This window comes from Schistocerca americana, chromosome X (genome assembly GCF_021461395.2).
Source record: "Schistocerca americana isolate TAMUIC-IGC-003095 chromosome X, iqSchAmer2.1, whole genome shotgun sequence".
In the NCBI taxonomy this organism is placed as follows: domain Eukaryota; kingdom Metazoa; phylum Arthropoda; class Insecta; order Orthoptera; family Acrididae; genus Schistocerca; species Schistocerca americana.
Window position 1 is genome coordinate 256537799 of NC_060130.1, and position 27637 is coordinate 256565435.

A 27637-nucleotide genomic window follows, 5' to 3' on the forward strand; every position below is an offset into this window, starting at 1 on the left:
CAATCTGCATCCCAGTTGGTGTTGCTCAGGCAGCAGAGGGCACTGATGTGGTGGCAGCACTTCCTCTTACGCTGACAAAGGTGAGGAAGCCAAGTCAATCAGGCGTCAAAAACTAGTCCTAAGAATTTATATGTCTCTACTACAGTGAGTGGATCATCATTAAGGTACAGTACGGGTTCCAGATGAACGGCACGACGCCGACAAAAGTGCATAACACACGACTTTGCGGCTGAAAACTGGAAGTCGTGGGCTACAGCCCATGACTGCGCCTTGTGGATGGCTCCCTGTAGGCACCGCTCACCAACACCAGTACTGGAGCAGCAGTACAAAATGCAGTTGTCCTCTGCATACAGAGAAGGTGAGATGGACGGCCCTACAGCTGCTGCTAAGCCATTAGTGGCCACTAAAAATAGAGATACACTAAATACAGAGCCCTGCAGGACCCCATTCCCCTGGATATGGGGGAAACTACGGGAGACACCAGCCTGGACATGGAAAGTAGGGAGTGACAGAAAATTTTTGGATAAAAATCGGGAGCAGGCCCTGGAGACCCCACTCATATGATGTGGCAAGAATATGACTTCTCCAGGTCATGTTGTAAGCTTTTCATAAATCAAAAAAGACAGCAACACAGTGTTGGCGTCTGGAAAAAGCTGTTCGGATGGCAGACTCGAGGGACACAAGACTATCAGTGGTAGCACAACCCTGACGGAAACCGCCCTAGCATGGAGAAGGTAGGCCACATGACTCCAGGATCCAACACAACTGCCGACACACTATATGTTCTAGCAGCTTACAAAGAATGTTGGAGAGGAAGATGGTCTGATAGCTATCCACATCAAGTGGGTTTTTACTGGGTTTGAGCACTGGACTTGATTTTACTCTCCCACCATTGCGATGGAAAGACGCCATCACACCAGATCTGGTTGAAGATGATGAGGAGATGTCGCTTGCAGTCTGGATGAGAGATGTTTAATCACCTGACTGTAGATCTGATCTGGCCCAGGAGCTGTGTTGGGGCAATCTGCAAGGGGGCTGAGGAGCTCCCACTCTGTAAATGGGGCGTTATGGGGTTCACTGTGGCGTGCAGTGAATGTGAGGACTTTCCCTTCCATCTGCCATTTGTGAGTGTGGAAGGCTGGGGGTAATTCTCCGACACAGAGGCTCGAGCATAGTGCTCAGCAAAGTGATCGGCAATCGTGTTTGCGTCAGTAGATAACACACCATCGATGGTAACGCCGGGGACATCTGTTGGGGTCTGGTACCCAAAAAACAAGTTTGATCTTTTTCCAGACTTGGAAAGGTGACATATGGCACCCAATGGTCAAGACTTACCTCACCCAAGACTCCTGTTTCCATCTTTTAATAAGCTCGCGAATGCAGACACAGAGCCGATTAAAACCTATTAGGTGCTCCAGATGTGGGTGCCGCTTACGCCGCTGTAGAGCCCACCTATGCTCTTTAATGGCCTCAGCAATTTCCGGTGACCACAAAGGTACTGTCTTTCGCCGGGGGTGCCCTAAGGAACAAGGGATCACAAATTTAGCCGCAGAAACGATCGTTCTAGTGACTTGCTCAACCATCACATCAATGGTACCATGTGGGGGAGAGTCAACAGTGACAGCAGAGGTGAAAGCTTACCAGTCTGCCTTGTTTAGAGCCCATCTTGGTAGGCGTCCATGGGCACAACGCCGGGGGAGTGACAGGAAGATCAGGAAGTGGTCACTACCACACTAGTCATCATGGACTCTCCAGTGGACAGATGGGAGAAGTCCTGGGCTACAAAGTGATAAATCAATGGCCAAATAAGTGCCATGAACCACATTGAACCAGGTCGAGCTGAGACAGTAAATTTTCGACCTACCTCGGCCAGTAAGCATGGTGCCACCCTTCAAGGGGTTAAGGGGCGTCAAAATCTCCCAAAAGGAGGAAAGGTTTAGGGAGTTGATGAATCAGTGCAACCAAGACGTTCAAGAGTACCATACCATTTGGAGGAAGATACACATTGCAGATAGTTATTTCCTGCGTTGTCCTTATCCTGACAGCCACAGTTTCAAAAGGAGCATGAAGGGGGACAGGTTCACTACATACCGAGTTCACAACATAAACGCAAACTCCACGTGACACACTATTATATTCGCTATGGTTCTTGTAATATCTCCTATAGCCACAGAGAGTAGGGGTCCGCACTGCCGGGAACCAGGTTTCCTGGAGGGCAATGCAGAAAACAGCTCCCGTAGCTCAGTCAGGTGGTGGAGAAAATTGCAGCAATTCCATTGGAGGATGACGTTATTGTGAGGCACGGAAGAAATGAAATGCTCAATGAGGTAGTTTACGCCTCATGGGTCAACTGCTCCCACCGACTTAGTTCCTGAGCAGTCTATATCCATTGTGTCTGAGGGTCCAGCGAGATCTGGGTCCTCAGCGGACACCAGAATCTGCACCTCATCCTCAGATGCAAAGAAAGCTTGTAGGTGTATCGGTGGTGTGTGTGCCACTGCAATTTGCTTGTTCTTAGGGGTCTTCTTTTTGGATTTCTCTCACTGCTCCTTGGGTTTCTCTGGCTGGTAGGGCTTCTTTGATTCAGTCTCCGGGACTGAGGAGGATCGCGACACCCTACAACCAGCTGCTTTTGGGCACTTCAGTCATTGGCGGGTGTCACTGGTAGAAAGCTGGGAAGGGAGGGACCCAAGGGACCTCTTCCTAGCGACAGGAGCCGAAGAAGACTTACACTTCTCTGGGTGAGAAGTGAGGACTAAGGTCCCAGATGGTTGGGGGGGGGGGGGGGGGGGGGGAGAGGGAGGGAGTGCTCCCAAGGCAGGCGGTGCGGGAGCTACAAGGAGTGAAGTGCCCTCCACGATCAAGGGGGCAGGCGTAGTCTTACGGCTCTCAGAGCCAAATGAAATTGACTGAACGGATGGGACCAGAACTGTTCTCGTAGTGGCGGCGTAAGATGATGTCAGAGGTACTGGATGTAGCTGGTCAAATTTCCTCTTAGTCTCAGTGTTGGTCAGTTGGTCCAGAGTCTTGTATTTCATGATTTTCCATTCCTTCTGGCAAATCCTGCAGTCTGGTGAACAAGGGGAATGGTGCTCTACCCAGCTGACACAGATGGGAGGCAGGACCACATTAAGTATTAGGATGTGAGGGGCATCCACAGTAGTGACATATGATGCTGGAATTAGAGTGGGAAGGCATATGCCTGAACTTCCAGCACTTTAAGCACCACATCGTAAGAGGGATATATGGCTGGACATCACACCGGTATACCATCACCTTGACCTTCTCGGGTAATGTGTCACCCTAGAAGGCCAAGATGAAGGCACCGGTGGCTACCTGATTATCCTTTGGACCCCTATGTACGTGCTGGACTCCTCATCGCTCTAAGTTGGCGCGCAGCTTGTCATCAGGATGCTTTTTTTATCAAGACAGACCCCAATCGCATTTTGGAGAATCCCTCCACCTCCCCAAACTTGTCCTCTAAATGCTCCACAAAAAGCCGAGGCTTCGTCGACATGAAGGATGCCCCATCAGTTGTCGTACATACGAGGTACTGAGGTGAGTAAGATCTGCTGTCGTATCTAGTGTAGTGTTGGCAGAAGAGCCAACACTGTGTTGCTAGAGGAGGCCGAAATGCACGCGTTTAATTACACGCTGACTGGCGTGAGGTCTGGAACAGTTAAGGGAATTAATAGTAGCAAATAAAGTACGTAGTTGATATAATACTTAACTTTAATCCACAATTTTAGAACATCTCCCGTTACAGTACATGCTTCACAATATTAATTATCAAATGCTATGGCGCCTTGCTAGGTCGTAGCAAATGACGTAGATGAAGGCTATGCTAACTATCGTCTCGGCAAATGAGAGCATATTTGTCAGTGATCCATCTCTGGCTAAGTCGGCTGTACAACTGGGGCGAGTGCTAGTACGTCTCTCTAGACCTGCCGTGTGGCGGCGCTCGGTCTGCAATCACTGACAGTGGTGACACGCGGGTCCGACGCATACTAATGGACCGCGGCCGATTTAAAGGCTACCACCTAGCAAGTGTGGTGTCTGGCGGTGACACCACACCTAGCATGGCCTTCTCCCATTGTGTGGCCAGGGAAGGGAACGAATTGGGGTCCTACTTCTTCACATTGTAGTTAGACATCATCCACTTAGAGACTGCTGGTGTTGGGACACCAGCAAGAGATGACATAGTACACTTCATTGTGTATCATCTGCCCTAATGCCACTGACCAGGGGGCCTCCCCACGGGCGCCACCCAGCCGCAGCAAAGGCCACCTGGCAGGATAGCCACTGCCGGGAGCCCCGATGCCCCAGGGTGACAGGCATCTACTCCTTGGAATACATGGGGGCTTAACGACACATGCGTCAGCAGAACGATCCCTGTGTAGTCAGGGGGCTACAACCAACAGGGTACCGGGCAGCCCCACCACAATAGACTGATTACCGTGCTGTGTATCAGGTGCAAACAAGTCCATTATCATCATCAGTGCAGAAAACGATACTGCGCAGTGGATGGAGGAAAATGCACCCAGGGGGGTGACCTCGCCCAACAGCTGGAGAATGAGCGGAAGTTCAGATCCATGTCGATGAAGGATGTGTGAGGTATCAGTGCATGAGGGACACAATGCACCATGTAAGGCGCCCTTCCCCAATTGGCTCGCTCTTTGGGAAAATTTGGAAAACTGGAGGTCAAACCCTACAGGGGACCATCACTTAAAGGCCAAAACGTGTGAGACTCCTTTTAGTCACCTCTTATGACAGGCAGGAACACCTTGGGCCTATTCTAACCCCCAGACCTGCAGGGAGGCCATCAGGCCAGGCAGAGCCCTGCATGCCTGAGCAAGCCTTACACAATTGGAGGATGGCAGGTGCCCAAGAGGTTGTCCACTGGAGGTTGTTTTACCTCAACAGTCATTCACCTCATCAGCACATACCACTCTTTGATGCAGATACAAGTGTTTACATATATTTAGTAAACAGCAGTACTATTATTGTCTAGTGCATGTTAAAAGTACCAAATATAACAACAGTCATAAGTAATTCAAAAGGGAAAGTCAGTCCTGCAGTATCATTTTGAGATAAACAATACCTTCAGCGAGTACTAACTTTTAATACTGCTGCAAGGTGTAAATGAAAGCATGTAAATTGTACCATTTAAAGTCACATCTATCAATAATTTGTTTATCAGACTACCAAGTGCTTCAATTTAACTCATTAAGGTCTACCACTGAATCTTTGTACTTTATCAAAGTATCCCATTTTCGTGCATCTGCCTGGCTATGTTGTCACTACACACATAATCTGACATGAAAACTAACATGACTATCAATTCACTGGCATACACTACCAAAGGAAATAGAATTTTTTGGAACACTGGCCTTAGAAAATCAGCGATCGATAAAACTGTATTAAAATTATTTCAACAAAATAGTTTGGATTGCATGTAAGTTGTATACATCACATTTGGTGACTGGTTTCAGACTTTTTTTTTTGACAATCATCAGGCTATTTTTTTACTCTGGATAAAAGAGTATTACATATTGTAAGTGATCGAGGAATGAATACAATCATAGAAGAGAGAAATAAAAAAAAAAATAAAAAAAAAAAAAAAAAAAATGACTGACATACCCTTGGCATGGAGCAGGCTGCTCTGGAGGCATGTAGAACACAGTCAAGTAGAGCTTAGGCACTTGTGGTTTTATAGCGAAAGCTCTGCCCACCACTTCCTGCATAATGTCAAAATAGTCAATCATAGACAACCATTACTGTTAGCTGTGAGAGCTCTTTGTAAACATATATTATTATAAGTTAAGTCATAGAAAAAACAGTTAGGGATATTATGAATGTATATAAAAGATATGCATTATAAACTGTTCTAAAATAGAGCATAATGTCTTGCCCAACAACACTGGCTCAAATCAATATATGCTGCTTTCTACAGGTGCTTCTATCAATGAGAGTGTGGCAGAGATGGTTGATAGGATGCCAACTGGTTACCAGGGCAATGAATGTGAGCTGTTAAGTTCCGCCATGAGCCAAAGATGATGTGGCATCCAGTCAGGAGTGATGTGGGAGTCAATGAGTACTGCTTTCAGTGGAGTTATCTGCAGTTGTCTTTTACATATATGTAAGTTTTTAGTTGCCTGTTGTACAATTGTCATAAAATAGTTGTAAAATTATCATTTACAATGCCACACCATTTCTTTTTGTACAAATTCAATGACCACAACATATCTAAAATATGGATTACAAAATGCAGCACACATTTTGCGCAGATGAGCAACAACATGTATATCGAGGTTGCTATCGTTATTAATTTAAAGGGAGCAACCATGGTGATAACAGTAGTATCACAGTGTTAATGAACAAACTGTGTGCATACATTAAGAACTATATTCATGCTAAATAAACGTATTAGCTGATAATTAGTTGGCATCCTATCAACTATCTCTGTCACATTCACATGGATACAAGCACCTGTGGGGGGGGGGGGGGGGGCGGCTACATTGAATAAGCCAGTGTCATTGGGCGAGACATGATACTCTATTTAAGAGAAGTTTATAATGCATGTCTCGATGGGTTTCTCTATGACTTTAACTTGTAATAATATATGTTTACAAACTGCTCACACAGATTAAGGTAATGGTTCTCTACGATTAGCTATTGGTGGTGATATGCTGGAGGCAGTTGGCTGAGCTTTCGCTATAAAACCATGAGTGACTGAGTTCCTCAGCAGTGTTTCATATGCCTCAAGAGCAGCCTGTTCCACTCTGCTCCTGCTGTCAACAAGGGTATACCAGACATTTATTTTATGTAATTTTACTTCTATGATTGTATTAATTCCTTGATCATTTATAATATGAAATACCCTCGTTTACAGAGTACAGAAATGGTCTGATAAAAGACAAAAACAGATCACCAAACAAAATATAAGCAATTTACATGTGATCTAGACTGTTCATTGAATATTTAATATAAAGGAAATAGTGCGAAACCTTTAACACAGATTGTGTGTGGACAAACGACCCACACATGTATACAATACAATACTGAAAAATAAATACATAATTTACATCATTGCGAGGTTATAAAATTACCACAGAGATTGTAAATTGTTACTGTTTCGCATTAAACCACTGTTGAAGTTCTAAGTAATCGAAAAAACTCATGTACGACATGAACATTTTATCAGTTTTAAAGGCAACTAATTAAAGAAACAAGAATTTATAAGTAAGTGGAAAGGAGTGGTAACTATGGTACACATGTTAAGAAGTGTGAAACTTGTCAATTGTATCTTTCACCAAGCCCAGAACGTCTTTTATTTTGTCATTGGTATGAAAAATCGGCTGAATGCCTGCCCGACCTAGAATTTTGCCCAGAAGTTCTGTGACCCCTTGTATGTATGGTAGCAGATGGTGTTCCGTGCTTCGTTCTGCATTTCCCTGTGGCCCCCCTCCTTTGGCGCCATAGCTTTATGAATCATCCTCATGTCACAGCCATTAGCTCCAAAAATGGACCTGATGTTCTGTAGTTCAGCTTTGAGATTGTATTCAGCACTGATCTTGTAGGCTCTCTTAGTTAAAGTTTTCAGTACCAATTTCTTTTGCGTAGGATGGCGGTGGGCGGATGCATGCAGGTACCTGTGTGTAGGTGGGCTTCCTATAAACTCTGTGTCCAAGCCTGCCATCAGGCTTACGGTAAACTTCCATAACGAGCAAAGGCAGTACCCCATTCTTTACTATCTCCATAGTGAAGTGAATTTTGCTGTGCTGCTCATTGAGATGGTGGTGGAAGTTCTGAAGCTCTTTTTCTCCGTGTGGCCAGATGACAAAGGTGTCAACATAGCATCGTAGCCAGCAATCTGGGCGTAATGGTGAGGACTGAAGTGCTGTTTCTTTGAACGCTTGCATAAAACTGTCTGCTGCGACAGGCAATAGAGGGGAACCCATAGCTACACTGTTCGTCTGCTCACATAAATCCCCTTTCCACCTAAAAAGGTGGTCATCAAACAGTGATGCACTAGCTCACAGATATCCTTCCACCACCATCCAATGCAAAAGAAATCAGCCCTGCAAACTTTAACTAAGAGAGCCTACAGGATCAGTGAACAAAATCTCAAAGCTAAACTACAAAACCTCAGGTCCATTTTTGGAACTAAAGGCTACGACATGAGGATGATACATAAAATTATGGCACCAAAGGAGGAAGGCAACAGGGAAATGCAGACCAAAGCACAGAAAACCGTCCTGCTACCATACGTACAAGGGGTCACAAAACGTCTGGGCAAAATTCTCCATTGGGCAAGTATTAAGCTGATTTTTCATAGCAACAACAAAATAAAGGACATTCTGGGCTCGACAAAAGATACAATTGACAAGTTTCATGCCACCGGAGTATGTGAAATCAGGTAGAAATGTGGACTGGTGTATGTAGGTGAGACAGGGTGTCCAATAAGCACAAGGTTTTCTGAACATGAGACATATATCCATCTCAAACAATACAACAAATCAGCAGTGGCAGAACACCAGGAACAGTGTAGGATGAAGATTGAATTTCGAGAGGCCCATGTACTGGTGAAACAGCGGTTTAGTTTTAGGAGGAAGCTCAGAGAGGCTATAGAAATAGCCAAGCAACCCAACAACATGAATAGAGAAAACTAGTACAGAGTCCCCAGCGTCTTGGCTGCCAGCAGTGATAATTTTGCAGGACAGCTCTCGCAAAGCAACAGGCACACGGTTGGCCACAGTGGCAGAGGGAAACAGCGTGCTGATGCACCCTAGTCGATACTAGGCAGTTAGTAAACAGCGTCAAACTGCAGTCAACGCTCAATGTCCTATTCACCGATTTCCACCAACAGCAAGCAATAAAGGATACTCCGATAGAAAACACCTATTTCTGCCAATGACAACACGCAATGCAAAGCCCAAGAAAAGATCATCCTAATATCCTTCCTCCTCACCCTCATATCCAATGACAGCAATCCTGCATAGTATATAAGTAACCAAACTAATACCCATTCAGCAGTTAGCAATACACCCTGAGGAAGCTGTCTTGCAACAGTAGCTGAAACCTCAGAATTTTATAGTTGACAATCTGGTCACAAACCCAGAGGAATTTTATTGACAGGATCAACCAATTTTGCAGAGAGCATTGTGTGCAGATCATTGTATTGAGGTAAGAAGACTGCAAGAGGAAATTCTGAGATCACTGGCTGAGATCAAGCCATGAGATGTTTTAAAATGTGTTGGGTTCCACCTTTGAGATACCACAGGTCAAAACCAGAAAGTAGTTGCTCTTCAGAAGACCCCTTCCAGACTGCTTGATACTCACCCATGACACTATGTGCACTGAAATTCCTAAGCAGGAGGAAGGATGGGGAAGTCGCTACATCAAGTGTGCCACTCTATGGGCTATGGCTCTTTGAAGATGACATCATACTCACCTCTCATCATTAAATGTAGTTTTGATTATATGTTTTCCTTTTGTTGGTCACAGTGAAGCTTTATTTCAAGTCATAGTACTTTTCTGATCTCTGTTCTTCATTTGAGCATCAAAAGAAATATTCATGGCCTACTGTTATCTGGCCACTAGCCATTCAGCATTCCTCATTTCTACATATTTTTCCACTGGTGTGCATGGCAATTACGTTTTCAGTTTCAGGAGCTTGTGTCGACAGTACTTTTTACAGTCTGTGTCTTAGGAGTGGGATGCTTTGTTGTTGAGGTGAATGTTTTGACAAAGGTCAGAGAACACTGCTTTAAAGACCTTTGAGTATGGTATGTGTTGCATGACCCTGATCTCCTGAATTTTTCTGTCAACAATAAATAGGGTTGTTGTAGCAACTGAAACACTTATCCATTGTTGTACGTTGGATACGTCATTCATGTGGATGTAAAAAAACAGTTGCAACATGAAGTTTGACCTGTATGCCCTACAGTGGTATGTCCAAACCCTTGGCACTTAAAACAGTGCATGTGGCAGGCAATAAGCAGTCAGACTTTCAGGCAAATGTAGCCTGCGTAAACGTACTCTGGAAGTTTGGTAGCATTAAAAATAAGTATGGATGCTGCAGTTTTCTGTTACCCTTTTTCATAATACTACTAACTTCCACTATACCTTCTTTTTTTCCCATTGCTGAAGCAGATCATTTCTATCTTGGTACATACTGTTCCTGCAGCTGACAATTAGTTATAATTCAGCACCTTTTGTAGATCACTGGTGAGCAGGTACTCATGAAGCATTTTAGAATTCAGTGGCCTGTTCACTACAGCAGTGTGCCATTTGTCAACCTCTTTACTGACTTGGCTAACAATGCTAGTCCTTCCAAAGCTTTATAAATGTAAAAATGGGGATTTTTTTTAAATTTTACCTCTTATTTCTCAATAACAATGAATATGTTAACAACCACAGGATAGGGTTTGTTAATGTAACTGTCATGAGTAGTTTTAGAAGATTTCTTAGGTGGGCTGGACACCTGAGGCCTCTTGGTTGGGCGTTATCACTGTAACCTACTCGTCCAACGATACTGTATGAAGTTTTATTATTATTATTATTATTATTATTATTTAAGGCTATAGAGAAGCCCTACCAGCCATTAGGGAAACAAGTCGATCCAGACAGACCCGAAGAAGTCCGATACAGCTGGAGTGCAGCAGGTATCCCAGAGGCTGCCCACTGATCACTGCTACACCTCACAGCCATTCATCTACACTCATGCTCATAAATTAAGGATAATGCTTATACACGATGAAACAACACTCTGGTGGGCAGTTTGCGGGTTTAAATCACCTCGGGGTATGACCATGCAGTGCATTTGACCTGCGGTTGTACCACGGTGGCACTGGCAGCAGTCCACATGCACAGAGGTGTGTTGGTGCACGTCAGAGTACGGTGCAGCGAGTTGTTTTCAGAAGTGCTAATGGTGACTGTGTGTCGAAAATGGCTCAAAGAACACATATTGATGACATTATGAGGGGTAGAATACTAGGGCGACTGAAGGCCGGTCAAACACAGCAGGTCGTAGCACAGGCACTCCGTGGGCCACAAAGTGTGATCTCAAGATTATGGCAACGATTCCAGCAGACAGGAAACGTGTCCAGGCGCTACAGTAGGTACATCCACAGTGTACAACACCAAATGAAGACCAATGTCTCACCATCAGTGCCCGCAGACGGCCACGGAGTACTGCAGGTAGCCTTGCTCGAGACCTTCCTGCAACCACTGGAACAGTTGTCTCCAGACACACAGTCTACAGACGACTGAACAGACATGGTTTATTCACCCGGAGACCTGCGAGATGCATTTCACTGACCCCTGGTCACAGGAGTGCCCATAAAGTCTGGTGCCATGAACACAGTACATGGTCATTGGAACAATGGTCCCAGGTTATGTTCACGGACGAGTCCGAGTATAGTCTGAACAGCGATTTTCGCCAGGTTTTCATCTGGTGTGAACCAGGAACCAGATACTCCCCCATAATGTTCTTGAAAGGGACCTATATGGAGGTCGTGGTTTGATGGTGTGGGGTGGGATTATGACTGGTGCACATACACCCCTGCATGTCTTTGACAGAGGAACTGTACAGGTCAGGTGTATCGGGACGTCATTTTGCACCAGTATGTCTGCCTTTTCAGGGGTGCAGTGGGTCCCACCTTCCTCCTGATGGATGATAACACACGGTCCCACCGAGCTGCCATTGTGGAGGAGTACCTTGAAACATAAGATATCAGGCGAATGGAGTGGCCTGCCTGTACTACAGACCTAAACCCCATCGAGCACATATGCGATGCTCTCAGTCGATGTATCGCTGCACATCTTCAAACCCTACGACACTTGAGGAGCTCCGACAGGCACTGGTGCAAGAATGGGAGGCTATACACCAGCAGCTGCTCGACCACCTGATCCACAGTATGCCAACCCATTGTGCGGCCTGTGTGCGTGTGGATGGTGATCATATCCCATATTGATGTCAGGGTACATGCACAGGAAACAGTAGCGTTTTGCAGCACATGTGTTTCGGGACGGTTTTCTCAACTTATCACCAATACGGTGGACTTACAGATCTGTACTGTGTGTGTTACCAATGTGCCTACGCTATTAGCGCCAGTTTTGTGTAGTGCCAAGTTGTGTGACACCACATCCTGCGATTATCCTTAATTTACGATTATGGATGTAATTGGTGTGCAGCATCCTTTAAGATTGAGGTTGGATTTTTTCCTTTCATTTTTTAAATAGAGGATTGTACTTCCTCATGATACAAGCAGTTAAGCCAAGACCCCTGTTCTCTGAGACACACAATGTTTCACTGCAACACCCAACAGTGGTCACTGAAGCACGTTCAGACTTTCTGGTTTACTGGTGATGTTTAGCAACCCCCAGCTCAGGAACTCCCAAGTTTCATGTCCCATACCCAATCATTATTGGCTGGGTATCTGGGAGGGAAAGGGTAGATTTGCACTACAGAAACCTGGAGTAGCACTGAAAAAGCTTGGATGCACATGTTTGCCAAACATATGCTCACAACAGATCTGTGAGGTCCTGGAGACGTATGGGGAGGAGGGAGGAGGAGGAAAGAGGAGGGGGGGGGGGGGGGGGGGGGGGGAAGGCAGATACTGCACCACATGGAAAAGAAGGAATGCCACAATGGATCAGGGCCCCATAGTTGCCACATATGAGCTCACAAAGAAGTCACAAATCCCCTAAAGGATACAACATAATGTTGTTGACAGCAGAGACAATTTTGTCACTGGATCAACTGTAAGACTTGCACTCTCTTTGACTATGAAGAAATAATATTAATAATTTCACAGTGTAAAGCTATCTTCAGGCGATTTCCAACCAGTCAAAAGTTATTTGGACCATAGAACATAAAGAACACTACATAGAAGAATCAAAGACAGATGGACCATGAAGTATATACCTTTTTATCACAAAACAGGTTCTTAATATCATGTAGAAAAATAAAATAAAGCTCAATGGTTGTGACTCGTTATAGCACAATTATTTTCTTCCAGTAACAGGTAGTATTCAGTTGTAGTAACAATCTACAGAACTCACATGGCTATATTCACAAGGAACATTTATGTATAAAACATTTGGAAGTTCAATCTACAAACCATCGAACGTGTTCACTTCAAATAACAGCTTGAACCACACGAAAATTACAAGCAAACAACATCAATGTCCAATTAATTTTGGTATGAAACATCCATTTATTATTTTTATTTGTTGCTAGGTTGTAATTTTCTTGCATGTAAAAGGAAACTGAATATGACCACAAACTACTAACAATACAAGAAATCTTCACAAACTCCTTCAGCCTGTCATGTAAACAAGTTAATATCTACAGCAATATTTTATTTCTTAACTCTGTATTTCAATCCAAACACATGTTGCAATTATATTTCAGCCTCTCAATTAGAAGGAACATCTCATTCTGAATAAATGTCCAAATTGTTCTGTTTACTGGCACCAAGAACAAAACATACTATTCTGCAAAGGCATATCAAAGTATATTTTGTCCTCACTTACCCCACTGCTAACAATTTCCTTCAGTCTTGCTACATGTTTACAGTCATTGCTTTGTACTTCTGAACAAATTTATCACCAAAATCTGAAAAAAATACAATACAGTTATCATTGGCTGGGAGGTAGAGCACTGCACATAATTTGTGAATACAAACAACTGTTATACATAACTTTTACAATCTAATCATGCAAAATCGATTAAAAAAAAATTAAAAAAAATTATTGTTCTCTATTTTGAGACACATACCACACAAAAACTACACACAAACAAAATTCATAGATACTTTCAACTGACTTTTTCAGTAGTAATGTAGGGAAGAAGTAGCATAGCAATTGTTAATTATTTTCATAAATGTCTCACGAGTGGGTAGGTTCAATATTGAATCTATCACTAATGTGTTACAGACTATGAAACACCAATATTGATGTTGGGGGATATTAAGAAAGATATGAAAACCACACACGTATGCAAGACATTTAGTCACTAACCAACTTGCAGTAGAAAGGAAGGAAGATTATGATTTAACATAGTCCTGAGGACAATGTCATGAGAGAGACCGCTCAAACTTAGATGAGAAGAGAAAAGTGAAGGAAATTAACTGTGGCCTTTGTGCAAGATCCACTGTGGCTTCTACTTAAATTATTTAGGGAAACAACAGAAAACTTAAACCTGAATAACTGGATGGGGATACTTGCTGCAGATTTATTCATTCAACTTTCACGGACTATCACTGACAGGAAGTGCACAGAGCTAGAACAATAAATACAGCACACATTAATAATTAAAAAATGAAAACTACTTTCCCCAAAGGTACATAAAACACAATCCCAGTACCAATAGGCAGCCAAAGTGGAAGACCGAAGTCATTAGAATATCAAGTGACAGAAAGAGTGGAAACTGCATCAAAAAGCTACAGGGAGAAAGAAATATGTACGTTAAAGTTTAACCCTTTCACTGCTATGCTCTGCCACTCCCCAGGTGCTGAGGACATGTTTACTTGTGTTTATGCGACCCATTCTGCTTACCCTCTCCCTCTCGCTACTGAGGACATGTTATTTCCATATCTTGATGAACAAAAATGTTTCAATTATTTATCATACAACATACATGCCTCATTGTGTGCTATCATTTGCAAAGAAAATCATTTTAATATCTTAAACCGTTTATGAAATATGACGAAAGTTATTAGTGTGATTCCGGATGCGCAGGTATGGAATTGGGCACACCAAGTGCAACCATCTACCAGATATAAAAACCAATAGCCTGAAAATGAAAGGACACTGTGTTGTGCTATCAATTTTAAATATAATTTTGATATCTTATCTACATTTCATACACAACACTGTATGAGCTAAACTCAACAAACTGCAAAGTCTATGCAATGCAATTTTACCTCTGCAAACTCTAAAATTTTGAGCAATGTTTTACTTAATTTTATGCAGTACAGTAACTATGTTGCATAGCAAAAAAGAAATTCAGCTGTTTATCAATCGAAGATCTCAGATAGTAATGTGAGCAAAACTAAATTTTTTTCACCAAATCATTTCTTAAAATCAGATGACAAGTATTTCATAGCTGCCAGAATGCTGTCTCTCTGCACAGGTAGCAGCATTAGGCAAGCAGTACAACAACAAGAAAACAGCATTCAACATGAAAGGCAGTCACATGGCTAATGTCTTGATGGAAATGAAATAATTAGAGACTGTATGGCTATGACTGCACCAGAGTAGCAAAGAAAGTCAGTAGCCCCTTTTTCAAAGCAACTGACACACATTTTACTTTAAACAGTTTGAGGAAATAATGAAAAAACTAAATCTGTATGACTGGATGGAGTTTAGGACCCACTTCCGAATATGAGGCAACTGTCTTACCTACAGTTCCCTCTGCCCAGTTGGATAAAGAAGACCAAACCATTGTAGATAAATACGAAAGATTCTATTAAGGTCTTGAGAAATGTTATTGGAAAGGCTTGCAACTAGAATGTAAGAACTTCAGAATAAAGCCAAACAAATATTGGTTATAGTAACGATAACATCAGATGAGAAACTGGAAAGTTCAATTATCAATTTACTGAAATGGGATAAAAATGTTACTGGCATTACTAAATCACTTAAATGTATTGTGACTAGACTGAGCAAAACTTCTTGCACAATATTAACTCCATAGATTTCTTACAGAATGCTCTCTTGCAGGAACAACAGGATATGAAGATACTGGAGATTGATAGTAAGAAAACAGGCACAACAATTATCTCTAAGTATGAGGATGCATATGGTTATTGTGAAATAGGTGTGTGCGAGTTCTTTGAGCATCACTTTTAACAGACAGGAACAGTTCCCCACAAACACTTTCCTCTGTGCACAGAATAGTGAAACGTGTATCAGAAACCGCAGTCATCGGGTATGTTTTGTGACAAACTTTTTGAGTAGGCAGACCACATTTTATCACTAAATAAATTAGAGCAATATGGGATTAGGGTTTAGGCAACTGTTCATTTTAATCTTATCATAGCATTAGGAAGCAAATTAGTGTTTCATAATGTCATGTAATCATGGAACATCCAACCATGGTACTATAATACGGCATATTTCTTAGTATTCTGTTCTAAGGTTATTTATTTTCCTGAATTTCTCAGACTTATACAAAAATGGCAGTGACATCAAATTTAATCTTACGTCAAGTTTCACCTATGGTATAGTTTTTTTAACAGTTATTACATAGTCTTATGTGTGTTTCAATCAAGTGTGCTAACAGGCATAATATGTAGTCATAAAATTGTTTGTTTTGTACGGTTTGATATCCACAGAAACTCATATGAGGTTAGTGACCATTTAGGCAGATGCAGCTTCACTGAAATATGCTGAACACCCCTCTAAGATAATACATATGACAAATGTGCAAAAAGTCCAACCCCAGAATAAAACAAAGTGCACAACATTGTGTCAATCATACAACAGTTAAAAGTGTTTAAAATGGCTGTTTCCAGAAGCATATCAGGAGAAAGAATGTGGCACATTATATAGGAAGAATTATGATAATGCTTTGTGCATTATGTGTGCCATATTTGTATAATATCAACATTCAATTTTTTGACCATTTATCACAAAGTTCAACCTATATTATGCACAGATTCCTTTCCTGAAAATGGTAGTGTTGATTTCACATGGCTAATGTTTCCTGGTACGCATAAGGGATTTTTTTCATTGGTTACCTAGAAAACTGTGTGCATAAGAACTGGCAAATGGTATGCAAGTTTTCTGGTGTGAAAAAAAAAATTAAAAAAAAGGAGGCATGGATAGCAAAAGAAGAAGAAAAATCTTTTTAGGGAAATTTATTTTTCCACAAAAGTGCTCTGAAAATGGGAAAACTGACAGAATGTAACTATGAATGTTGGAGTAGTTACCAGAACTGTGCAGCCTACAAGTTTCGTCTGTCACACATTTCAAAAAAAAGTTGATGGAAAGTGTTTTGAGCATGTGAAGAGGCTATTATAGCTATAAATGTGTATTTTGCAGCCTTTCAGAGTCACACTTCAGAGACGAAATCATTTCACTAGAAAAATGTTTGAAGTAAATAATTGGGCCTCAAAGGGGACTACAATGAAAAATAGGTGGATTTTTGCTTTTAAAAAAAAAAGATTGTCTTTCATTGTCAGACCGAGAAGACAATTTCTTTGCTTGCTTCTTTTTCTGAGACACATTAATGACAAGCCTTCCACTATGTGGTTGGTTGGTTTGGGGTATAAGGGGGCCAAACTACAAGGTCATCAGTCCCTTTTTCCTGACGCAAGCAAGGCTCAAGGTACAAAAACACACAACACCACATCTAAAAAATACACCACATGGAAAAGCAGAAGAAGGTATTAAAATCATAAAGCATATGGTCTGGGCTGGCTGATCAAAATGATAAAATAGGATGAGTCAGCCACTCTGCAACACATTAAAATGTCCACCCCAAAAAGACAAGGCGAGATGAACACATGTAGGGAAAAGACGACCACCAAGACAAACAAATGCAAAGAAAGTGTGACAGAGTTTAAATGGAGGGAGGGTGGTGACCTAAGAAAGAAAGCTAAATGCCCACCTTTAGATGGTATGATAAAAAAAAAACCTCACAAATAAAATGTAAAACTAAATCTGCTGTTGAGGTATTGTCGCCCAACACCAAAGGTAGGATGTTGGGAAGGTTAAAAGTCCGCTGCACAGTGACTAAAAGTGGGCAGTCCCGCAAGATGTGGACACTAGTCATATGTGAGCCACAGTGACACCACAATGGGTCCTCGCGACAGAGGAGGTAGCCATGTGTTAGTCACATATGGCCAATGCGGAGCCAGCAGAGAACCACAGAGTCCCTGCGAGAGGCCCACATGGAGGTCTTCCACACATCTGTAGTCTCCTTAAGGGCACGCAGTTTGTTGTGCATACTGAGATTACACCATTCTGTCTCCCAAAGCTGAAAAACCTTGTGGCGTAATAATGATCGCAGGTCAGTTACAGGGATGCCGATCTCCAGAAGCAGTTTCCATGTCCTGTTTGGCCTGTCCTGTCGGCAAGTTCATTTCCTGGGATTCTGACGTGGCCTGGGGTCCAAACAAACTCCACAGAATGACTGGACCGTTCCAGGGCATAGATGGACTCCTGGATGGTTGCTACCAAAGGATGGTGGGGGTAGCATTGGTTGATAGCTTGTAGGCTGCTCAAGGAGTCAGTACACAGAAGAAACGACTCATCAGGGGATGAGTGGATGCACTCAAGAGCACAAGAAATGGCTGCCGGCTTTGCAATGAAAACACTGCAGCCATCTGGCAAGAGTGCTGTTCAGTATGTCCTCCATGAACATATGCGAAGCCAACATGGCCATCAGCCATCGAGCCTTCAGTGCAAATCTCTTCATGGTCCCAGTACATGTCAAGAATCGAGAGGAAGTGACAGCAGAGAGCTGCAGGGTTAACTGAGTAGTCAGGACCATGTGAAAGGTCCAGGTGAAGCTTTGGCCTAGGTGTACACCATGGAGGTGTATCTGAATGGACCTCGAGTATAGGTGGTAAAGGCAAGGACTCCACTTGAGATCAGACGCAAACCGCAATCTTAAGCCCTGACCTGGGTATCCGATGCGGGAGACGAACCTCCGTGGATGTGAAAAGAATACAGTAATTCGGATGCTCAGGAGAACTATGAATGTGTGCAAGGTAACTGGCGAGCAGTTGTGCATGCCTACCTCCTACCTCCATTAGGATGCTGGTCACCGGACTCGTCCTAAAAGCTTCTGTTGCCAGTCTAATGCCACAATGGTGCACTGGGTCAAGTAAATGAAACGCAGAGGGCACCACCAAACCATAAACTAGAATCCCATAGTCAAGGCAGGATTGAACAAGAGCTCTGCAGTGCTGCAGCAGTGTACAGTGATCTGCACCCCGGTTGGTGTTGCCCAAGCAGCAGAGGGCACTGAGGTGCTGCCAGCACTTCCACTTCAGCTAATGAAGATGAGGACACCACATCAATTGGGCATCAAAAACCAGTGCTAAGAACTGATATGTCTCCACTATACTGAGTGGATCACTGTTAAGGTAAAGTTCTGGTTCCGGATGAACGGTACGACGCCGACAGAAGTGCATGACACACGACTTCGCGGTTGAAAACTGGAAGCCATGGGCTAGAGCTCACGACTGAGTCTTATGGATAGCTCCCTGTAGGCACTGCTCAGCAACACCAGTACTACAGGAGTAGTATGAAATGCAGAATTCGTCTGCATGTAGACAAGACGAGACCGAGGGCTCGACAGCTGCTGCTAGACCATTAATGGCCACTAAAAATAGAGATACACTAAATACAGAGCACTGCGGGACCCCATTTTTCTGTAAATAGGGGGGGAACTATGGAAGCCACCAACTTGGACACGGAAAGTATGGAGCGATAGGAAATTTTGGATAAAAATTGGGAGCGGGCCCCGGAAACCCCACTCATATAATTCGGCAAGGATATGATGTCGCCAGATCGTGTTGTAAGTTTTTTGTAAACCAAAAAAGATGGCAACAAGGTGTTGGCATCTGGAAAAGGCTGTTCAGATGGCAGACTTGAGGGAAACTAGATTATGAACAGTAGAGTGACCCTGGTGGAAACGGCCCTGGCATGGAGCCAGTACGCCACATGACTCCAGGACCCAACACAACCGCTGCCTTACTATACGTTCTAACAGCTAACAAAGAACGTTGGTGAGGCTGATGGGCCAACAGCTATCCACATGAAGCAGGTTTTTACTGGGTTTGAGAACTGGAATGATTGTGCTCTTCCGCCATTGCATTGGAAAGATGTCATCGCACCAGATCTGGTTGAACAAAACGAGGAGATGACGCTTTTAGTCGGACGAGAGATGTTTGATCATCTGGCTGTGGATCCGATCTGGCCTAGAAGCTGTGTTACGGCAATGTGCAAGGACGCCGAGGAGCTCCCACTCTGTAAATGGAGCATTATAGGGTTCACTGTGACATTCAGTGAACGAGAGGGCTTTCCTTTCCATCCCCTGTTTGAGGGTGCGAAATGCTGGGGGATAATTCTTGTAACACGGAGGGGTACCGCTTATGTTGCTCCACACAAGTCATCGTGGGCTCTCCATTGGACAGATGGGAGAAGTCCTGGGCTGCAAAGGGATAAATCAATGGCCAAGTAAGTGCCATGAGCCACACTGAAATGTGTGGGGGCTCCATTATTTAAGAGGCAGCAGTCGAGTTGAGACAGGAAAGTTTCGACAGCTCTACCTTGGCCAGTAAGCACAGTGCCACCTCTCAAGGGAGTATGGGTGTTATAATCTCCCAAAAGGAGAAAAGGTTTAGGTAGTTGATGAATTAGTGCAGCCAATGCGTTCAGGGGTACTGCACCATCTGGAGGAAGATATACATTGCAGACAGTTATTTCCTGCGTCGTCCTTATCCTGACAGCCATAGCTTCAACAGTGGTTTGAAGGGGCACAGATTCACTGCAAACTGAGTTCAGGACATAGACACAAACTCCACCTGACACACTGTTATAGCCGCTACAGTTCTTGTAATATCCCCTATAGCCATGAAGGGCAGGGATCCGCATTGCCGGGAACCAGGTTTCCTGGAGGGCAATGCAGATAGTAGGTGTAAAGCTTACAGTTGCCAAAGCTCAGTCAGGTGGTGGAAAAAACGGCAGCAATTCCACTAGAGGATGACATCCTGTTCTGTTTAAACTTATATTTATGTTCTGTCTTTTTACATATCTATCTGCTAATGTTCTTCCATGGTGACATTTACGTTCTGAACATAGTTTTATTCATCATGCAGTGGAAGTATTTACTAATCTATTTTTTTCTAAGAGATTGTTCATTTTTTGAGGATTTTATTGTGCCTTTCTAAGGGATTGTTCATTTTTTGATGAAACTGTTTTCTTTACTTGGAAAATATGGTGGTCATCTAGAGGATGGCAATGGAGCCTCTGGATTCCTGATAGAGAATGCTTTTATTTAGATGACGTGCTGCATTCAAAGTCAGCTTTGGAGGAGCAGCTGCAAGCATGAATACTTGTACCTATTTCACTAGTTTAATCTTGCATTTATGCACTAGTTTCAAAAATATGCCCCTTGACACAGAAAACAAAAAGAGGTAGCAAACACTAAAAGACTTCTTTCTCAACCTCTGCAGAAGAAGTTTATCTTGCCTGCTGACAAATTTTTCATGCCACAGTACCACCATCTTTTTCCTGACCTTTATACCTACAAAGGATGGGCATGTTAATTTATGGATTTGGCAGTGTTACTGGTAGAGTGCGGCCAGATGCCCTTCCTGTCACTGTCACTCCCCGCCGCCTCCAGGATGGAATTTACATACACCAACTGTCTGTGACTAGTGCTATCAATGTGAAAGTGTGCAAACATTTTCTATTTTCTAGATGTTTGTGAATCAAGTAATTGAGGCACAGCGTGGGTACCCAGCCTTGTATTCCCCTGGTGTGATGTAGGAAACTGCCTACAAATTACATCCACAACAGCGCACTGGCCCTGATCATTAATCAGCTGAGTGGATTTGATCCAGGGCCAGAGTGCCTCCCTGAATCGAAGAACCTGCATGCTAATGTGCGTGGCTATCTGAGCGGTTCAAATGTTTCATGTCTCAGCATAACAGCATCCACAAAGGATGACTACCTAAACAGCTCACACAGTGGTAGGGAGTTTGCACACATTCTGTCTTCATGGGCTGTGGACCTGCATTTCCCACTTATAGCTTCACACATACTTGTTGTTCAGCCAACCTTTATACATTTAATCGTGAAGTTACATGCTCACATAGCACAGGCAAGTTAAAGATTAAATGAAATTCTGCACATCCCCCCCCACCACCACCACCCACAGATAAATTTTACTTCCCTCATAATACTTTTACTCCCCTGAAATTCTGCGGGGTTCAGTATCTAATATGTGTGCTAGATAATAGTCTTCCATCTACTTGCATAAAATTAAATGTGTTGTGCATTTGAACTACTATGGAGCAGTCAGTTACAAGGGTGGTTCAAAAAGTTTGTGGAATCACCACCAGATTCTAGCACTAGGGCACCAATCCTTCAAGAGTAAACACATGATGTGTCAGTGCTCTGGGCACAGATCTGTTGTGCAGACTTCTCTTGTTGTAGTACCTCTATAGCGATACACAATGACGAAAAAAAAATTGATATAAAGCAGTGATTAAGTATGTTTTAAATAAAGGTATGAAGACAAAGGAAATTCATGCTGGTTTTCAGAACATACTGGGGACTCTGCCCCTTCATATTACTCTGTTGCCAGGTGGACAAATGAGTTTAAATTTGGCTGGGACAGCTTAGATGATGATCCATTTTGGGGTCGGTTTTGGTTTGTTTTGCTTTAGGGCACAAGAAACAACTGGGGCCACATGTGCCCAAGTCAAAACTATACAACATGAAGGCAAAGAAGAGTTAAAAAAACGACTATATGTCAGTCCAAACTGACATAAGAGAAGACAGCTAAAGACAGGGATGTGGAGAAAGGGCTACAAAAGGCACCATACAGAAACAGATGACCAAAACTAAAAATTAAATGGCCTTCACCATATTGCTTTGACAGATAAAAAGTAAAACATGGTCAACAGCCTGTGCATCATTTGCTAAAACGGCCGGTACCTCAGACGGCAAACCCAAGAGGGAATGTAAATGGTTAAAAAATGGGCATTCCATCAGGAAGTGGCAGACAGTTAAAACTTGAGTGCAATGTGTACAAAGTGGTGGGGTAGTGCCACTTATCAAATGACGATGGCTAAAAACACAGTGCCCAGTACACAGCCTAGTTAAAATGACCTCCTCTTGGTGGGACAGCCGAGAGGCTGTCCAATCTGCTGGGACAGGCTTAATAAGCCGGAGATTATTCCCGTGAAGGGAGGACCACTGACGACGACAAAGGGGCAACACAAAGATCATCGGAGGGAATATAGGAACTAGTGGGCTGAGGTACAAAGACTGCAGCCTTGGTAGCAGCCTCGTTTCCTGGCACACCGACATGACCAGGAGCCCACAGAAACATCACACTGGCTCCACCAAGAGTGAGCAAGCTACGGTTTTCCTGGACCCGCTGCACTAAAGGGATGGCTGGTGTACAGCTGTACAGCACACACAGACTTTGGAGGGCGCCAAGTCTGAGCAGAGGACACAATTGAAAAGGAAGTGTCGCCAGATGTACTCTGTGGCCTGATACAGGGTGAAGAGCTCAAGTGTAAATACTGAGCAGTGTGCCAGAAGCCAATATCAAAAGACACGGGTGCCAATGAGGAAGACACACCCGACCCCACAGCCAGTCCAAGAGCCATCAGTGTATGTAAAGGTACTATCGAGAACTTCCATGCGAAGGTCGTGAAATTGAAGACGATAGAGCGAGGCTGGAGTAGTGTCCTTGAGAAGCGAATGAAGGCCAAGGTTATCATGGGCCGCTTCACGAAGCCAAGTTTCTGAAGCGTTCACATCCGCCAGGAAAGTTGCAGGTAGTGTGAAGTTAAGCTGGGGTAACAAGTGCCGGTAGCGGACTCCAGGAGGTAACAGAGAAGAGGGACGCGCCCCATACTGATGATCAAATGAATCATCGAAGAAGGAGGCATAGGATGGGTGGCCACGCATGGCAGACAAACACCATGCATACCTGTTGAGGAGAAAGTCACGGCGGTAGGACAGTGGTAGTTCAGCAACTTCAGCATACAGACTCAACCGGGCTAGTGTAAAAGGAGCCAGTGGCCAAATGGATGCCACTATGGTGGATAGTGTTGAGACGGCATAAGAGGGATGGACATGCAAATGCATGAACAAAGCACCCATAGTCTAGTTTCAAACGGACAAGGGACCGGTACATAGGGAGGAGGGTGGTTCGATCGGTACCCCAGGAAGTACCACTGAGGACACGTAGGACATTGAGGAAACGCGTACAGCGGGCTGCCAGGTAAAACACATGCGAGGACCATCAGAGTTTACTACCAAGCATGAGCCCCAGGAATTTTGTAGTTTCAACGAACGGAAGGGCAACAGGCCGAAGATGTTAAGATGGTGGGAGAAATCAATTGTGTTGCCAGAAATTCATACAGATGGTTTTGTGAGTGGAAAAGTGAAAGCCATTGTCAATGCTCCGAGAGTAAAGACGATCAAGATGTTGCTGCAGACGCCGCTCAATGAGACAGTGCCGTGGAGAAATGCAACAGGTGGTGAAATTTTTAACAAAAAGGGAGCCAGAGATGCCCGGTGGGAGACAGGCCAGTAGTCTCCAAAAGCAAAGTGCCATTCCGTAAACGAGAGCAGGATTTCACAGGGCCAACAATTGCATTAACACCTCCCTGAATAATAAACGGATTAACAGTGGTGAAGGACTGACTATCTTCAGTACACGAGACCACGAGGAACCGTGGTGCAACGAGAAGGGTCTTTTGAATCATTAGTCTCATTATGTTTACGTTTCGTAGACGTTGATTCTGAAGTAAATTGACTCGCCGGAAAATCCCCCATGATTGCCAGCGTCTCCGATGGCGTGCTCCTTCCAACTAGGGGCCCCCTTCACACGGGGGGCACACCCACCTTAGGTGATTGTTCACACCTCAGGTCATGCCCCCTGAGCACCCAACAGATGGACCAATCTGCAATTTGGGAAGGTTGCAGCTCAGGCAATCACCCCTCCCTGGGCCTAGCCTGTACCAGGGGATACGTGCGAACCCTACCTTTTGACCCGGGGCTGGGAATTACGCGTTACCCAGTCACCTGTTATGTGTCAGGCGCATGGGCCTACTTTCACGAGCGCACAAGGAGGAAGAATAAAAAGAGGAACCTCGAACGCTGAAGAGGAGGAACGAGAGGGGAAGGGAAACAAAGAAAGGAAAAGGGAGTGGAAAAAAATCGGTGAGACTGATCTTATGTCAGCGACAGGCAATGCAGGGCATTCCTAATAATACCCCAGACATGTTCCCCAAGGGAGGGGAAAAAGAATGGCAGGAGGACAGACATGCAGCACAGTAGGGAAAAGATGCTGCAAAGGCTGGGACCCCGTGGTAGCCAAGCACGAACCCGTCAAAGAGTGGCGAACCCCCTGGGGGGTTGCAGTCGGCCAAGATGTGCCACTACCTTGGAAATTACTGCGAACGTTCATAATATGGTCATGGAGGATCACCAAATAAACTGCGAGAAACTGCTGAAACTGTATGACTTATCTCAATGACCATATCACATTTTAACAGTGGAACTACACTCCTGGAAATGGAAAAAAGAACACATTGACACCGGTGTGTCAGACCCACCATACTTGATCCGGACACTGCGAGAGGGCTGTACAAGCAATGATCACACGCACGGCACAGCGGACACACCAGGAACCGCGGTGTTGGCCGTCGAATGGCGCTAGATGCGCAGCATTTGTGCACCGCCGCCGTCAGTGTCAGCCAGTTTGCCGTGGCATACGGAGCTCCATCGCAGTCTTTAACACTGGTAGCATGCCGCGACAGCGTGGACGTGAACCGTATGTGCAGTTGACGGACTTTGAGCGAGGGCGTATAGTGGGCATGCGGGAGGCCGGGTGGACGTACCGCCGAATTGCTCAACACGTGGGGCGTGAGGTCTCCACAGTACATCGATGTTGTCGCCAGTGGTCGGCGGAAGGTGCACGTGCTCGTCGACCTGGGACCGGACCGTAGCGACGCACGGATGCACGCCAAGACCGTAGGATCCTACGCAGTGCCGTAGGGGACCGCACCGCCACTTCCCAGCAAATTAAGGACACTGTTGCTCCTGGGGTATCGGCGAGGACCATTCGCAACCGTCTCCATGAAGCTGGGCTACGGTCCCGCACACCGTTAGGCCGTCTTCCGCTCACGCCCCAACATCGTGCAGCCCGCCTCCAGTGGTGTCGCTACAGGCGTGAATGGAGGGACGAATGGAGACGTGTCGTCTTCAGCGATGAGAGTCGCTTCTGCCTTGGTGCCAATGATGGTCGTATGCGTGTTTGGCGCCGTGCAGGTGAGCGCCACAATCAGGACTGCATACGACCGAGGCACACAGGGCCAACACCCGGCATCATGGTGTGGGGAGCGATCTCCTACACTGGTCGTACACCACTGGTGATCGTCGAGGGGACACTGAATAGTGCACGGTACATCCAAACCGTCATCGAACCCATCGTTCTACCATTCCTAGACCGTCAAGGGAACTTGCTGCTCCAACAGGACAATGCACGTCCGCATGTATCCCGTGCCACCCAACGTGCTCTAGAAGGTGTAAGTCAACTACCGTGGCCAGCAAGATCTCCGGATCTGTCCCCCATTGAGCATGTTTGGGACTGGATGAAGCGTCGTCTCACGCGGTCTGCACGTCCAGCACGAACGCTGGTCCAACTGAGGCGCCAGGTGGAAATGGCATGGCAAGCCGTTCCACAGGACTACATCCAGCATCTCTACAATCGTCTCCATGGGAGAATAGCAGCCTGCATTGCTGCGAAAGGTGGATATACACTGTACTAGTGCCGACATTGTGCATGCTCTGTTGCCTGTGTCTATGTGCCTGTGGTTCTGTCAGTGTGATCATGTGATGTATCTGACCCCAGGAATGTGTCAATAAAGTTTCGCCTTCCTGGGACAATGAATTCACGGTGTTCTTATTTCAATTTCCGGGAGTGTAGATATGAGAAAATTTATCTGCTAGGTGTGTGCTGCGACCATTAATGCAAGATCAGAAATGGATCAGAATGGAGATGTCTGAACAATGTTTCACCCATTTTCTGAGCAACCTAAAATTGTTTGCTCTCATTTGTGACCACAGATGGAACTGGGTCTCCTACTGTGCCCCACAGAAAAAACAACAGTCAAAGCAGTTGGAAAAAAGGTGGTTTCACCACAATCAAAGAAACCAAAGGCAACACAGTCAGCCAGAAAGGTCATGGCATCAGTTTTCTGGGATATGAAAGGGATTCTGCTGATAGATTATCTTTCCACTAGCAAAACAATTACAGGAACCAACTACAGTAAATGACATGAAAAAGGGTTTGGCTTGGAAAGTCGTCTTTCATCAAGACATTGTGTGCATGCTATGCATGCCATTGCTATGGCAAAAATACATCACCGAAGATAAAATTACAAGACTGTTGCTACATCTGCCTTATTCCCCTGATGGAAGTGAGAGGGAAAGGAATGGTGAGACAGAGAGAGGGGAGCAAGGATATGGACAGAGAGAGAGAGAGAGAGAGAGAGAGAGAGAGAGAGAGAGTGGAGATGGCATGTTGTCTGGGTAGTATCATGGGCAGAGGGAGGAGAGAGGAAGATGTGGTTGGACAGGGGAGGAGGGGGCAGAGAAGCTGGACAAGAAGTGGGGTGGAGGTAATGGAGAAACAGAGGTGTGAGGATGAGATGGACGGAGAGACGGCAGGAGGAAGAGGTGGACACAGACGGGGGAGGAAGAGGTGCGTGCAATATCTGTGTGTCAAACACATACGTGAGCGGAGCCACGGGTAAGAGCTAGTTGAAGATAAAGGCTTTACAGAGTTAAGTCATTTCTTTTTATTCCATTCTGATAACTTCTTAAACCACCCTCACAATATGAACCCAAAAGCACAACAACT

The 27637-nt window shown here is 44.5% G+C and overlaps 1 protein-coding gene across 2 annotated transcripts in view; it reads right to left on the reverse strand.

Moving 5' to 3' along the window:
- Positions 1-27637, reverse strand: part of LOC124554814 (zinc transporter foi) — a 148278-nt gene that overhangs the window by 109157 nt on the left and 11484 nt on the right. For both annotated transcript variants that reach the window (XM_047128470.1, XM_047128471.1), the window contains exon 2: positions 13543-13624. The gene's annotated coding sequence lies outside the window, so the exon portion shown is untranslated. The remainder of the gene's footprint in view (positions 1-13542; positions 13625-27637) is intronic.